The sequence below is a fragment of the Erigeron canadensis genome, chromosome 5 (assembly GCF_010389155.1).
Source record: "Erigeron canadensis isolate Cc75 chromosome 5, C_canadensis_v1, whole genome shotgun sequence".
Classification (NCBI taxonomy): domain Eukaryota; kingdom Viridiplantae; phylum Streptophyta; class Magnoliopsida; order Asterales; family Asteraceae; genus Erigeron; species Erigeron canadensis.
Window position 1 is genome coordinate 3,044,033 of NC_057765.1, and position 15,856 is coordinate 3,059,888.

At 31.4% G+C, this 15,856-nt stretch overlaps 2 long non-coding RNA genes across 2 annotated transcripts; both read left to right on the forward strand.

Moving 5' to 3' along the window:
- The first annotated feature begins 2,048 nt into the window (after positions 1-2,048).
- Positions 2,049-3,098, forward strand: LOC122599116. Its single transcript, XR_006323870.1, has 3 exons — positions 2,049-2,078; positions 2,646-2,701; positions 3,084-3,098. It is a non-coding gene; the product is annotated as an uncharacterized LOC122599116 (long non-coding RNA).
- Positions 3,099-4,419: 1,321 nt separating this feature from the next.
- Positions 4,420-6,444, forward strand: LOC122599050. The gene is made up of 3 exons (XR_006323851.1): positions 4,420-4,479; positions 5,381-5,444; positions 6,404-6,444. It is a non-coding gene; the product is annotated as an uncharacterized LOC122599050 (long non-coding RNA).
- The last annotated feature ends 9,412 nt before the right edge of the window (positions 6,445-15,856 follow it).

Consider the following 15,856-nt stretch of genomic DNA (forward strand, 5'->3'; position numbering starts at 1 on the left):
ATTTTGAAGAAAATAAGCTTTATAAAAGGTTGATACCATTGGGCTAAATGACTTATTTGATCAATAGGTTGAGAAACATCAACCTTTTGACCAAAAGCTTTTTTTCTTTTTAGTGGTAAAAAGAAGTCATAGAAAATAGCTTATTGATAAGTTAAAGATAATTGAATACTTATGTGGAAAAATAAGTCATTAAGATTTATTAGCATTGTGTATGCTCTAAGCTAAATAAAAGTGACAAATAAATTTTTTTATATCCTTTCTTAGTTATATAGAGAGATTTAAACAAATAGTATGTTTTATATGCATTTACTACAACAATTAATAAGTATATAACTATTTATCGACATAATTGCATTTTAAGAAAAAAAAATAAATGATTAATTTGTTGCTTGTTTTTAACTATCTTTATAAATTTATAAATTTTTTTGCCTTATGTTAAAAAGTCTAAAAAAAACAAAATTGTCAAATTTTGAATTAGTTTACATTTCTTATCTTTTATGGTATATTTACTACCATTTTTATATCAATCATATTTACATTAACCTATACTACTTCACGTCACCATCACCACCACCAATAGTCGCTGTCACCACCAGATCTCAGTCATCGCCAGGACCACTGCATAACGCGGATACCTTTTATTATTTTTTTTTAGTTCATCATGTGATATATTTGAATGAAAGAGGAAGTGCTAACATCATGAAATTGCTAGTCGTTTTTTCCTTTTACAAATAATATTTCCTTTAAGTATATGTTTTTTTATTTTATATAATTACTTGAAAAACTTTTGATTCTTAGAAATTAGAATATCATAATATGGTATCCATGTTTCTAATAATATATTTGACCCAAACTCAAATATTTGAATAATTTTAATTAGCTGAATTCTATCTTATCTTAAAATCTTGTACAACTATACACGGTCACATGAATTACGATACGTTCTGATACGCGGAACAAAAACTGGTACAAGGTGTGTACATATCGAAAATCCGGTACAAGGGGTAGGTTCATTCGTAACGCCAAATTGATACGGTATACGTTGTAGCATATTTGGTACGCCAATTCGGTACAAAACATTTTGATAATCATAATATAAAATAGAAAGCCAAACATTTCATATTTTATACTCGGTGCAGAGACGTTATTGCTATCAGGTTGCTGATATTTTGTTTGGGTTTTGAAGTTGTGTTCGTTTTCGATTTGGAAGACTATGCCTTCTCGTGTGTTGGTTCAGCAAGGTGGTTCTTTTTCTTGGAACCTGGGTATGCTTATTTGTAATTGTACTTATCTTTGGAAAGAATGTAATCGAGTCTTAAAATTTATAACCAGAATCACATAGCGATTAACTACTACACACCTGCGGGTAGTGGACCTGTTCGTATACAATATAGTTAATTTGGTAATCCGATGTCGATCACAAGGACTATCTGTAACATCCCGAATTTTTAAGCCAATGAAAATTTACCTTTATAAAAGTTTCAACAATAAAATAATTTCCTAGTATTTTGTTTTTAGATACGGGTTTAATATAGTTGGCACTTTAGTGGATAACAGGTATTTTACCCATAAAAAATTAAAATGGGGCGTGGCATCATATGGAGATGTCAGCCAACCTCCTACTCTTTTCTTTCCTTTCACTAGTCAACTTATTCTTTTTCTTCTTCTTTATCAAATCCTCCTCACAATCCCATTTTAAGAATTTCATATCTTCAATTATTTGGGAGAAGTTGTAAGTGTGTTTGTATGTGGGTCAAAATACACAAGAGAGAAAAAAGAAATTGGTGATTTTTCATCTAGATCAAGAAATCCTCCAAATAAATATAATGATCTTGTTTAATTCTAGTAATTGAAAGTGAGGGTTTTCAGAAGTGAATGTGGCTGAAATTTACAAGAAAAATGGAGGAAGAAAATGAGACTTCTCATTCCTATTTAGTGTTATTCATTCAAGTTATAAATTAATTGTTATGTAATTGAGAAATTAGGGTTCTTAATACCCATTTGATTTGGGGGTGCTTTGTTCAAGATCATAAAAGGGAAGAATACAAGTTAGTGTGGGATTTCATTTCATCTTGAAGGTATTTCTAATTCTTTTACTTGTTTTAATTAGGGTTCATGAAAGTAATTAATTTTGGGTTTTGATAAAATGGGTCATTTAGATTAAATTCAATTTAGGGTTCTTAAATTAATAAGAATTGGGGGTTTTCTTAAAATGGATTATATATTTAAAATCAAGATAGGGTTCATGAAATTTGATAAAATTGAGAATGTTTGAATGAGTTGGCTATGTGGTAATGCTTTTATAAATTATTACTTGTAATGAAGCATATTGATGTGTAGTAATATGAATGTTGTGATAAAAGTGTTTTAGTGATTTTTATGGCCAAAGCAAGAAAATGAAGATTTTGAGTAAAATGTATTTGGTCATATTGATTAAATAATGAAATGGTGATTTTCGTATTAAAATGAATTATGGCCATGATATTGTGAAAGTAAATTGAGATTTTAAAAGAAGTCAATTCAAGAACGAGATAAGAATGAAAATGGGTTAAGAATTGCTAGTGATTTAGTTGTGTTTGGGTATGGTTAGATAGCCTTGGATATAATGGATGACCTTATATGTGTAAATTGTGAATTATTGCTAGGTGAAAAGCAATACGATTGTTAGATGATCATCATGGATTTGGTTGTCGCGAAGGAGGTGAGTGCTCTTGCATACGGTTATATGTACGTTGGGTCGATTACCATATGATGGTGGATTTCGAGTGTGGTAATTGATTTGGCGTTAGGGCCTAATTTGAGGCCGGGGCCTAAGAACCCCATAGTTGAATTAAGATGAGGCCTAAGAACCTCTTGTTGAATTGAGATAAGGCCTAAGAACCTCTTGAGATTATTGTTTAGCGTATATGGATCCATGTATGTGTTGTTAGCGCAAATGTGAGTACGCAAGTTATGGTATGACAATGCCATTGGCTACATGTGATAGTCCTTTGTGTGTTTTTGTCCTCCTTCGTGTGTATAAGCGTATGCAATGGTATTCACTAAGCTTTGCTTACTTTTTAATTGTTTACCCCTTTTTATAGGTTGTCCTGGAAGTGGAAACAAGATTAGTGCTTGAAGTGTATGGATGATTTGAATTGTGAAATCTTGACTTTCGCGGTAATAATGGTTTGAAGCTAGATACCGTAGTAGCCTTCTTTGAACTATTGGCTCTTGATACATTTGAGATGTTATTGGTAAAGTTTGGTCATGTATTTTTCTGTTTGAATGTTGGCTTTAAGTCATGATCTTTTGTACTCTAAAGTATTGAAAAACCCTAGTTGATGTCAAAATGGGTAAATGACCCGTTTCGTTGTAAACCTCACTCTTGAACAATGAAAACCTTTAAATGTTTAGTTAGATGTTTATGTTTTATTTGAATCGGTGAATGGTAATGAAAGTTTGGATTTGAGTCGAAATGCTTCAAAACATCAAAAAGGTCACTTTTGTAGTTCAGCAGGGAGCACAGACTCTGACACGCCTAGCGCGGACGATGTCAGTCCAACTGCGGATGATGCATTCAGCATCTTCCGCCCTCCACTAACCGCGGACTTGATTTTTACCGAGCCTTCGTTTGACCTCCTCGGGTCCTGAAACTTGTATAGTAGTCTATCTACAACATTTTAAGATTATTCCAGGTGTCATTTCTTGATTTGGATAACTTTGATTTTTCACGAAAAATATCGTATTTTTCTAAGTATAAGTTTTCAAGATTGGGTTTTCAATAATTATGCTTCATTTGGGTTAGAGTCCTTTCACTAGCGTTAAAGCAGTTGTTCAAATAATGCAATTCAACTAAAAAGGGGGTTTGTGACTGTAACATCCCAAACTTTATAAGATTGACTTATTGACTTGACCGTTAGTCAACGTTAAGTTTCGTCAAGTTTATATGCCTTAATTGATTTATGTGTGATGAAGGTTCTATAGGTGTAAGGCTTTAATGCCTTAATGGTAGATGTGAATAAGTGTTAAAGGTATAGTTTAATGCCTTTAGAGGTGCTAAAAGTGTTGGATGTGTTGTAAGTATTCCCAACATGTGATTTTAGCCTAAAATGAACCATACGGAAGTCTAGGGACTAATTTTGACATATGTGGAAAGTTAAAAACGTGATTAGGGATTTCTAATTAGATCATTAACCCTAAAATCTGATTCATCATTCTTCTTGGAGCCCTAGAACCGCTCCTTTGTCTCTTGAGCAATTCTAGAGAGTTTCTTGCGATTTCGGGTTGAATCGGAGTGATTAACCGCTTGTAGATCGAATCTATAATCATCTTTAAGGTAAAGATGGTAATTCCTACTGATTTTTGGTAATGTTCATCTATTCAATTCGTTCATATATGGTCTTGATCGATTGAATACGTTTTATTGATAGAATCGGTGATTTCGGGTGAATCGGTGATTGTTATTGCAATCATTTAGTATCTAAAGATTTCCTACAGGTATGAAATCATTGTTAATGTCATTTTAATGTTCAAATATGACCAACATAGGGTTCACACCTGGTCTTGAGGCTTGAGTTGGATTCGATTATGTTTGTGAGTCGATTTAGGTCAAAACGTGTGTCAAATCAATCGTCGGATGTGCTTATTGAATCCATGAATCAATATATGATTTCATAGTGTCAAATGATTTATATTTTGGTATATATGAACTGTAGAGGTCGTGGGGATCAGCCATGTATGTTTGATGATCGAAATTGCTTTCAAAACGATAAAGATTTCAAGGCCTGATTCTGTTGTTACATTGAAAAAATCATATCTTTTTGATCTGAATGAGATAAGAGATGAATCTTATATTTTTTAAAAGTTCTATGTGTCCCCTAAATTCGTTATGAACAAAGTTTCCTGTGAATTTGCCCAGAGATATGCGAAAAATGTCGATTTCCAGAAGTGGTCAGGTTTCGGACGAATTCTGCAGACCTGTCTTGCAAACATCATAAATCATTCATTCGAAAACTTCAAGAGTCAAACTTTATATCCCTGGAAAGTTCTTTGAATTTCCTGCATTTCATAACAACTAAGTTTTTACTCATTTGGTCATCTAGAGGTCGAAAAGTCGCCTGCAAGTGAAGGGTACGAGTCAGTCTTTCGACCAGCACCCCATATGCGGCGCATATAATTTATGTGCGGTGCATATCGGGGCCTGGGAGGGTTCTGGGTGATTTTTGAAGCAAATATGCGACGCATATTCAAAGCATGCGCCGCATAAAGTGTCTGTGAGTCCGTTTGAGGTTCGAAACAAGCGTTTAAGGGTCCTATAAGTGTACCTAAGTTAATAAATGGTTTTGTAACCTTATGAGGATGGATTTATGCAAATTTAATGACAATGAACTCGATATAGGTCACTCGGGATAATTGTGAAGCTTGTTAACTTGTGTTTGGTGTATCGTTGTGCTCGTCATCAGGTAAGATACACTACTTTGACACGCTGAGGGTTCAACATAAACATGGTTTTCATATAATAACTTCCCTAATAATAACTTGTTTACTTATGAGTATTCGGGGTTATACTGGAGGTGATATGGGCTATGTACATGACTATTAAGGCCTGAAATGCAGTCCCTATAATATGAAATGTTAACAATTTGTTATGCAATGATATGAGATGTGATGATATGAAATGAAATGTTATGAAATGTGATGTATGATGATGATATGTGAAATGTGCATGATTACATGGTTTGTTCATCTAGTTCACTAGATTTATTAAGTTGCCATGACACGTGCACGTTTAAGGGCCCAAACGTAAAAGATGTATATGTGATGATTGTTTAGGTTGTGTAAACACCTAAACTATATGTGATGTGAAATCGAGCTCGTAAATTTGATGTGAAAGTGTTAAGCTTAACCCGTACTTGCCCTAGCCCGGTTAAGTGCGTTGATGTGGTTACTTGGGTGGCTCCTTGCAACATGGTACAACGTGAAGAGTAATATGGGAGGTCTTACCAGCCCCATTGTCATTGAACATACGGATTACTCCTGGATTGGCTTGCCATTCCTTAACGACATTGATGTACTACTGAATGATGGTTCATCTAGTCGGGTGCGACTTATGTCACACTTAACGAGATGCATATGTTATATGAGATGCGTGACTTTTGTCACAATTATAAAGATGTTCAAATGTGACATGTGATGATGCAAAAGATGACTAGGCACATTTAGGATGACCCATCCTAATATGAAAGATGTTGATGCTATGATATGTATGTGAGATGATATGTTTGATGATATGTGCCTTAACGACTTAATATGACTTTTATATAATGTTTTAAATGGACAAACATTTTATAAACCATGTGTTATCTTACTTAGCTAATTCGTTAGCTAACACTTGCTCTTTTAAAATGTGTTGTGCCCTCAGGTCCAACAATAGTGAGCAGGTAGATGTGAGAAGATGTGAGGCATGGGTAGATGATCTTGAAGTTAGCTATAGTTTACCTATAGTGGTTGCTCGCTTAGACATTTGCTTTATGTTTAGATATTAATGACTTGTATTGATAATGTACTCGATTGTTTAATGTTGGGCAACCGATGGATTTCCATTTAGACTTATTTTGATGATATGACTAGTAACACCATTTAATGAATAAACTAAACAGATTTTACTGGTTTGGACTTTTAAAGTTAATTCCGCTTCTTTTAACGCCGTTAGGCAAAAGCTTTTGGAAATCCTTATTTTTAAATGTTGGGTGTTACAGTGACCGCATTGTCACGTTGCTTTTGAAAGTTAGTTAGCAAAAATGAAATCAAGTTAGTAATTCCGATGAATTAATCGAAAAGAGTTTTTGTTTTAAACAAAAAGATTAAAGGTCATCTACCTTGAATCCATTCGACAACAGTTTGGGTTGCACATAATTAAGCTCAAATCTAATTCAGTTGACAAAGATAATCGTGACCAAATAAAGACACAAATTGGTACCACCACGTTTGTAAGATAATTTAAATCACCTAATTAATAAGTTCCTTTGTAAAATTCGGTCAATGCTTATAATAATTTCCCTAACCAACTAGTTTATTTGATTATCGAATTAACAATTGTATCTATGTGAAGACAACGTGGTACCACTAACAGTTAACCAACACGTTGACAAAATGATTCCTTTTAATATATTAACATTCACTGTCATACCATGAACTAACGACAATTGATTAAAGATAAACAATTGAAATTACATATATATTCATCTAGTACCACTAACTAATAACATATATATCACCAATATTACAATAATAATTAATAAATAATTAAATCATCAAGATCTCGATACAACAATAACTGAAATCAACTTTGAATTAATAAAATAAAGCAACCATCAAATTATGTCTCATTTCATCTCGGTAGATAATGAAAAGATTAGCTACTCATAATGAAATAATGAAAACAATCAATAGATAAAGAAAACATAATGTAATGATCGTTGAAATTAATCCAAAAGATTGATGCAATCGTTAATCGAATGATGAAATAAATCCAAATATTTCTAAGGTCTTGAAAGATGATATTTTTGAAGAAAATAGCTTCCAAGAACCCCAAAAGTCGACTGTAACAAAAGAAAGGTTTTAGGGTTGGTTTAAGCTTGATATTTATAGTCTTCAAAAAGTCATCTCCTGGCCGATCTAAAATATGCGACTCATAAAATCCTATGAGTCTCACAACACAGCTTTTTCCAAAAAAAATATGTTAGACCATGCGACTCATAAGGATTTTTTATTAAACTTTCGCCATGGAAAATTTTTTTTATTATTTTTTTTTTTTTTACATTTTCCTTTTTACTTTTTGTCACATAACTTTTGTTTTTTAAACTTTCACCAGACAAGCTTTTTTTATTTTTCAAATTTAAGTTTCTTAACTTTTGTACTTTTTTCTACATAACTTTGCTTTTCTTAACTCTCGATCCGAAATTTTTCCTTTAATTTTTATTTTACCACATAACTTTTGCATTTCTAAGTTTTGTAACCAAAATTTCATTTTCTTTACTTTTGACCACAACTTTTATTTTCTTAACTTTTGCAATGAAAATATTGTTTTTCAACTTAATGTCTTTGTCACAAGAGTTCTGTTTTTTTCTTGGGGCAACACACAGATAAAAATACTTGTTTAAACTAATTTTAGGTGAACAAATCTCTAATTGTTTAAATTTATTAAAAAAGAAATTTATTTAGAATCTGAACTGGCTAAAAAACAACAAATTATCATAAATCAAGTGGTTTTATGCCTTGCTTGGGCTTTAGAAATTTTTGGGGGATGGGAGTTCAATACTCCCTATCAACATAAATGTGCTAATTTTTTAATTATCATCTTTTGTTTGTTTTTCTTACAGTAAAATATTTGAAAAATTATGGTTCAAAATCAATATTTAAGAACTAGTTGATATGTGCAAAGTTTTTTTTTTCCCTTTTGAAAGGTGTGGATCATTTGCTCGCAACAGTAGATCTAGCTTACATTATTTTAACCGGGTCCCCGTTAGACAGCCCCTCATGTTGAATACCTAGTAGGAGGAGAAACTCCCAAAGTTTTTCTCATGTCATGTTCAGATAAATAGTGTAGTTTTTATATTGTATTTTAAATTTATAGTGCATTTATTAGTTATACATTATTTTATGCTGGATGTCATTGATATAATAGGATTCGAGTCTTTCTCGTAATTATCTCTGACCAAAGGCCGAGTATAACTCTAGTTGGAGTAATAAATATTTGGAATCAATGATCAGGTAACAAACTTTTAACATAATAAAAAAAAGTTAAAAGAGTAAACATGCACAAAAGCCAAACTTTAACGATTTGGATTGCGGACCATCAACGATCGGGACGATATTGTGCCGCATTTCTGTATGGACGATTCGGATTGAAAATCGTGGCTCGTCGATCTAGTGTTTCCTCTGACTACGATTTTGTCACTATCAGACGTAGATCAAATTAAGCATAACTTTCTAAAGATGAGGTCGAACTTTACAATTTAACTGTTATTCTTTCCAACACATATATCCTTGCCAAGGATATATGTTAGAGGGGCCAACAAAATAATGATAGTTTTGTAGGTAGGTCAATTAATTTTAGATTAAATTATTACATAAAAATAATACTAAAGTTATAGACTTTATCTATGATGTGTCATAAAATTAAGTGTGTTACGATAGTTGAAAGGTGTTTGATATGTCAGAATTTTTTAAGAGTGCACGGTGGCTGCTCAACAATATTATTAATGTTTATTATTCTTTCTTTATTCAGAAATAACACAAAACAACTCAGCTCTCCATCTTCAAATTAGTTGGCACGATGCACTATAATGTATAATTAGTTAGTTGGTAAAGTTGTTCTCTTCGTTGTAATGTCCCCATCATAAGAAATTGTAGATCTAAACTAATCTAGAGAATAAATAAGATCGAATTTTGATGCACACAATTTTAAAGGATTGTATTGAAATGTTATTACATGCATGTTTGCCAAATAAATGATACTGTATGTTTAATAAAACATTGAATAATTTTGTTAACAACTCTTAAGATTGTTAATAATACATTATAACATGCATAAATTAACGATATCTTACATATAAAAGTACTACCTTTGAGTTTAGTGACAAAATATATGCACGCTAAAAACAAGCTATATATGAAAACGAAGATGGATTAACAATCTTTTGCAAATCATTGAGCATATAATAGGATTTGGCATTAAAACCCACAAAATAAAAACGAAAATGGAGAACTATAAATGAAGAGAAGATAAAAGAAAAAAATGAAAAAAAAGCTAGTAGCAAACTGCCCCGACAATGAGACCTTCTTCCGCTTATAACGGGTTACATGCCCTTTCTAACACTTATTCTCTTCGTGGGCTCCACACTCACATGCCTCCCATGTGATAACATCTTTTTGGCGTCGATTGGGTTGGGTTTGGATTGACAAATTTGGGTCATCAGATTGACGGGTTGAATCTCCCAAAGCATCAAGACACTTGGGTTTCTTTGGTTCAAAAATAGATCAAAAAATTGGAATGTATCATGGAATGATTGGTGTAGTTTTAAATTCGTGTAAATAAGCGTATATACGGACCGCCGGTGTTTTATCGGGGCATATATTAATAGAAGTTTAATTTTCAAAAAAAAGATTGACGGGTTGAAAACTTTCAACCTTTATGTGATGTATCCATTTCAAGTCAAAAATTTCAACCCTAACTAACAAGTCATGATGTGCCAATTGTGCTAGAGTGTGAGTTATAGTGGTAATTTGATGATGATAGTCAATAGCACAGTGGACATCTCCGTCTTGCAATGAAGTTTGGGCCTTAGGAGGCCAAGGTTCGAATCCGAACAAGTAAGGTTTTCTTCTAATTTAGCGTCGTGCATTCTGTAGCGGCTAAATTGGTGTGGTTTTCCATCCCCTCATGGACGGAGCCAAAAAATTTTTTGTGAGTGGGTAAATTTAGAAGTCGCATGTCATATTTATTAGAGCGTAAAAGAAAAAAAAAGTTGGGACCTGTTTATGGATAAATGGACTCTAAAAGAATTAGCTGATAGTCACCACACTGAACCATTATTATCATTAACACCGATATCAAAATCTCAACATATGTATCCATTTTTAATATTCCATTGGTAAGAAAGTCCATATATGACGGTTTGAATTTAAGGAAAATTAAGTTCAAGTCTAAGGAGACAAAACTTTTTCCTAATAAGTTTTTGTGCTTTTGGACGGACTATTAAGCGATTTTTCTTCCTACTAGGTATTGGTTGAGGGGTGTCTAGTGTGGACGTAATTAAGACAACATATTTTCAACCCTCCGTTATGATATTCGATCCATTCCTTTTAAAAAGGAAAAAAATTATAAATTTATCTAACTTCAAAACTAAAATTGTGATACTTTGTAATCAAATTATAAAAAATATAAAGTTGAAGGGCTGAAATAAAAATAATTAATATATGTTTTTTTGTACCGCCACATGCTGTGTATTCCACTCACATATATAATAATAATATAAAATATAATAATATATTAAAGAAGATCTCTTCTTCATAGTCTTTTATCCATCTTCACCATTTTAGGAGAAACTACCGGCAACCCCTTTCGAATCAAAATAATGTTTTGATGTTGAAACTTAAAGTAAAAGAGGTTTAAGCTTTCAAGATCAGTGAGTATTCTCTATTGTTTATGTATCTTTTTTTTTCTAGCAATTAAATAACAGATATTGTTAAAAATTGAAGTATCAAAATAAATAACTAAATATATATATATAGCTGTCACTTTCTAGGAGCGACCTGGGTTCGAATCTTGCCAGAGGCAGAATTGAATTTAAATGGTTAAATTACCTTGATACTATCCCTGCTGGGAATTATGTGGGTCGCAATTCGGTACATGAAATCAAACGGTTCCTATCAATTTACCTGTATATATATATATATATATATATATTTATATATGAAGTATCAAAATTGAAGTGGGGCAATTGCCCCCATGCTAAATCCGTCCCTACCTCCCATGCGTTTCTCTGACTTTGTGGATCGGTCGCTAGTGACTGCCTGCCCAATTGGATGTAACGGCTAGCCGTCCCGTAACACGAACGTTCAAATAAATATATATATTATATATATAATGATGATATATAGTTATTTTTTTACGAAGAAATAACATATACTCTTTTAAAAATTAGCCTAAGATTTTTCATAAATTATATAAAATAATGATATGTGGATTTTATTAAATTTTTCTTTTTATTTTATATTTTGATTTTCAATTTTCCATATCTCATCATTATTTAGTTTGGATGATTTTTAAGATATTCATATAGGAGGATATCATTTCTTTTCTCGTATTGGTATTCTTTTCCATTTATTATTATATATGTTGAATCCATTCATAAAAATATTGGACGTATATCTGTATGATGTAGCGGTGATAGTTGTAGAAGCGGCAGTGTGGGGACGACAGTGGTGGCGACGATAGGCGGGTGTGGCGATATAGTGATGAATTTAAAGTTAATTGATGTAAAAGAAGTTTATATAATTATTTAAGGGTTGGAGGATATATGTTATAAATTATCTCTTTAAGGATATTATATGTATATTAGGTGAAAAAGGTTAAATTAGTAAAAAGAAAACTAGGGTATTATAGTCATTTAAAGGTCTGAATTGCTTAAAAAGAGAATGAATAGTTTATTTTATATTATTAGGTTACCTACACGTTGCAACGACATCTCCTAAAGCGACAGTTAAATGATCTGTCGTCAAGAGCAGATGTGTGGGTGAATGTGTGGTGGTGAAACTATAAAGTATGTTTGTGTTTTTTGTTGTGTGCGTGAAATAATGTTGGGTTAAGCGATAAAAGTATTTTGGAATATTTAATGGAGTAAATAATAGTGATAGTTATGAAAGTAACGACACATTTAGTAATTTAAGGCTTAAAAGTTTTTAAAAAGAAGTGACGTTTGCTTTATTAAAACGTATATCTATAGATATTGTTATAGATATACATATAGATAGGAGTAAAGATATATTAGTTTTTTTTTTTTAAATCATTTTGGGATATTTTAAATTTGGATGATCCATGAATTTTGCATAAAAATACTTTTAAAGGTATTTAATGCATTTAGGTTGAAAATTTAAATTTTAAAACACCATATATTTAATTTAATATATATATACTATATTATAAAACAAATAAGGTTTTAACTTTCAATTTCAATAATGTACATATGATAATGCATGATATACCATACATCAATGTCCCACAATTTTCAAATTTCATTTTCATCTCTCTCTTCAAATCTCAACCACTCATTTTTTCTTTCTCCTCCGTAAATCTAAGAGGTCTTTTTCTATTACTTACATAGTATCCGAAAGAAGCCTCTTTATCTTGTTAGAGGTAACTAAGGTTATCTACTTTTTAACATCTCTCATAAATCGTTGAGGTATTGAGACTCAAAATTCGTAAAAACCGATATTAGATGTTTCTTACTTTACTAAACTTGAGTGAATTTTTTTTCTCTCTAACTTTAAAACTTGTATACTCTTCTTTTTTTTTTTTTTTTTATTGAGACTCAAAGTATTTTATATACTCTTCCTTTTTTGAACCATTTTTTTTAACATATACTCTTCCTATAATCAATTATTTAAATACATTATACTCCGTATATTTATTATCAATTTTCATAAAGAAACAAAGGAATTGGTCATTGCCGTGGGAGAGACGCAGCAGGAAAGGCGCGTGGGAGTATGTGTAGATTTTGGCAACATTGAGATGGCAGGCAAGTTTGGGTCTGTTCGATCAATAAAATACGAGTAAAAAGGAAAGATGGCAGGAGGTCTGACAGGTATGCCACTAGAACAGGGTTCCAACCACCGTCCGATCCGGATGGAACCCCACACCCCCAATTTCCATGGACCTATTTATTCATTCGCTCATATGTTTCCGACTTGTTTTAGTTCTTCCTATCACATACACTTAATTATGTTATCTTAATTTTTGTTTTCATGTGTTTTTATTGTCTATATTCCTCAATTAGCTAGGACGATTTCTAACGGAAAACTCGTTAACTAAGACAATTTTATTAGTAATAACTGGATCGATTTTATCTTCACTTTTAATAAATATAATAAAATACACATTGTATTCGCTAATTTAATCTTTTCCTGGATCGTGATACTAATGGGTTTTGGCTGCATTCAGTTGGCTTGAACTAGCTAGTTGGATGTAGCATTTGCCTTTTAGCCACCAGGTTCCTTAGCAGTGACAGAATCATAGAAATTTTTTTTTAACACTAGCATCATATAAATGCAAAGTAACGCTAATTACTAGATTGTTACGATTTTTAAGCATTTTTTCACGATTTTTTGCTATTTTTAGCATTTTATTAGAGTTTTAGCAATTTTGTTAGTTTTTGTTCACCGTTTAGTTAATTAAATACATCTATATAAGTCTGTTGCTATAAAAATTATTTAAAAGTTTGGAGTCATCTACATAGACCGGTATCCCTAATTTTATTGACTTGTAGCACCAATAAAAAAATCAACGTATTTTGGAAAAATTTACACTACGTGGTTTAAGTGAACCTGTAATCGGGCTACCCAAGTGGCGGAACCAGGATTTCTAGGGATGGGTAGCACAAATTTTTTATTGCTAGACTTATGTCAACATAAAATAACGCTACCGACTAAATTGTTACGATATTTAGCAATTTTTTAGGATTTTTGGCTATTTTTAATGATTTTTAAGAGTGTTTAGCACTTTAGTAGTTTTCATTTATCATTTAATTACACAAGTCCGTCTTTATGAGTTTTATTATTAGGATAATCGTTCACAAGTTTAGAATTAGTTATATTGACGAGTATACTATATTTGTTTGACTCGTAGCACTAATAAAAAATACATCGTTTTTCAAAAAAATTACACTACATGGATTTAGTGGACCCGTAGCTCGGGCTACCCCAAGGTTCTATGTATTTCCGCCTATGGCTACCCCTTTGCTAAGTGTAGTTACGCTCCTAGTCTTTAGACGGAATTTAGATTATAAAGTATTTAGTAGACTATTAAAAATATATATGCATGGTCCGGTCGACTTGTGAGATGTATCCATTATTTTACTTCAGCAAAACATAAATGTATCAAGATCTTTCTTTCACATTTATCTTTTTGGCTCACCAAGAAGTATAATGGCCCTTCTTCCTTTTCTCTTGTTTTTTATAACAAGAATGAGCTTGTTTTTTATGTTTATGCTATATGAAAAAGGTTTAAAAATGTGAAATTGTTTATAATAATAACTACTATGATATTATGTGCAATCAAATTTTAGGAGTGATCAACCTATATATATTTTTTGTATTTGATAAAATTTTAAATGTTGAAAAGTTAAAAAGAAAATTGTAATATGATTATTTGATCCTTATTTAATTAATTAAAATCATTACTTTTTATTTTTATAAAAATATCTTCATTAACTTTTCAAATTAATTATACCAACAATCGCCGTCATTACCACCAATCTCCATTATCACCGCACTGATGTTATCACCGCTACTCACTGCATTGTGCAAGTATTCTTCTATTCAGGTACTATAAGATTGGTCTAATTTATCCAAATTAGATGGTGATAACGGGGTGGCAGTGTGGTGGTGGCGTCTGATGTAAGGTATTTATGTAAAAGGAGATAATGCAATTATTTTAAGAGTTAAAAGATAAATGTTGTAATTAATTAATTAAAGGTATATTTGGTAGAACATATACTATATATATATATATACTAAGTCTTTTACCCGCACGATGTGCGGTTATTTAAAAATATAATTAAATTAAATGTTGGTAAAGTTTACATTATAGACGTCAATTATTATTAATAAATCGCGGTTGTTTCAATCTTTAAAACCTAGAGTGCCATTAATAATGATTAAAATTATAATGAGCAACATATATAAACTTAATTAAACATATTTCAAGTTCTAGTAATCAAATTTTGTCAGAGTTACTTAATACAAACACATGTAAATATAATTAAATCCTTGTAACAAATTAAGTAACCGAAACAAATTTTGTAAAAATATAAGAAGATTTGTCAATCTTGTAAAAATTAACAACTTGAACTAATAAAAAATGTAGTAAACATAAGAAACGGATTGTAACCCAAGATCAAAATAAACAAATTGCATGTAATCCGATCTTAATTTTGCAAAACATAATATACAGTGAAGTAAAACAAACATAATACAAATTACTACCATGAAAATTTGACATTCATTTTATTAGCATTACATCCATTTGTAATTGATAAAACCCAAGATCTAAAGTAACAAAGAGTTAAGCAGATATAAATTTTGAAAAACAAAA